This window comes from Etheostoma spectabile, chromosome 3 (assembly GCF_008692095.1).
Source record: "Etheostoma spectabile isolate EspeVRDwgs_2016 chromosome 3, UIUC_Espe_1.0, whole genome shotgun sequence".
Taxonomy (NCBI): domain Eukaryota; kingdom Metazoa; phylum Chordata; class Actinopteri; order Perciformes; family Percidae; genus Etheostoma; species Etheostoma spectabile.
Window position 1 is genome coordinate 24345770 of NC_045735.1, and position 1239 is coordinate 24347008.

Sequence of the window (1239 nt, forward strand, 5' to 3'; positions counted from 1 at the left end):
TTTCTCTCGTTTGGTGGGTGTGTCTGGGCTCAGGTCACAAGTGATACTCAATCAGCAGAGACGTGTCTGTAAACTCGTGGTAATAAACACATCTAAAACTGCAACAGCATTTAACGTTGACGTTGTTTAAGCTGTATTACATGAGAGGGTTTAATTTCAAGGTCCAAAAAGCGCATCACTGAAGTGTAGGCCTCCTCAAGTGTAACATTGTGATTATGTTGGTTAACAACAAAAGAAGTGATCAATCTGTTTTCATATTGTGGAGCAATTCACTATTGAAATAAAACATGAGAAAACAGACAGGATTTCTACCCTCCCTCTAAACCAGCCAAGTTGAGACATAGCTTTGTATAGACCGTGGCATTTATCAAACTGAATAGATCTCACCCGCACATACAAACATAAAACTGCTAACGCCAGGGTGTTGTAGGTAAGACATGTGCTGAAAAAGTTACTGTATTCATTAGCATGACTGCCATGCTGTGTATTTCAAAAAAATTAAAACACCAAAGTACAAAGACATAGCGGACCAGACGTGAGCTTTGAGTCGAAGCTTGGAACGGCACCGGCCAGGAGGCCATGAGGGTGCATAGACTGTATATTATGAATACATTGTGTTATATAAATAATATAAATTTAATATACAGTCTATGGATGGGAGGCATGAGAAGGGAGGTCTCGAGGCTGCAGCCATATCCGGCTCTAATAAAAAGGCAGAGCGCTCATCTCCCAGTGGGGTCAAAAATCAAGCTGTTCCACTTAGCGCTCCCTTTTTTTTTCTTTTTGCATTGCTTCTCTTTTAGGGGTTTGTGTGCTTTTCATTTTGCATCGTTTCCATATTTGCGGTGTCTTTATGTATTTGGTTGTGTAGTGTGTATTTGAAGCGCGTTTGCTGAATTCTGAACATTATGCTGTTACAGTTTTGGACTGCCAGGGGACTTCCTTTGACACACTGATCTCCTCTCTCCTCTCTCTTTTTATTTGTGTGCATCCATATCCCAGAAATGCTTGTTACTGACCTAGCTCTGGGGAGTTATTTCCAGCGCCCTTATGTTCTTTTTTGCCCAGCGGGTTTTATTGGATTAGGGAGGCAACAAAATCATGGTTGCATTTGTCCTGCTACACGTCCTGCGATGCCCTGTTACATCCTGCTACGCTCTGCTGTGCCCTGTAATGTCGTACAGTGCCCTGCTAAGCCATGAACTACTACAAACTATTTCTAGTCACTGTTCCATTATC

General features: G+C 42.0%; 1 protein-coding gene across 2 annotated transcripts in view; it reads right to left on the minus strand.

Annotated features, from left to right (window-relative positions):
- Positions 1 to 1239, minus strand: part of LOC116680212 (solute carrier organic anion transporter family member 1C1) — a 32564-nt gene that overhangs the window by 23723 nt on the left and 7602 nt on the right. The gene's annotated exons all lie outside the window — the stretch shown is intronic.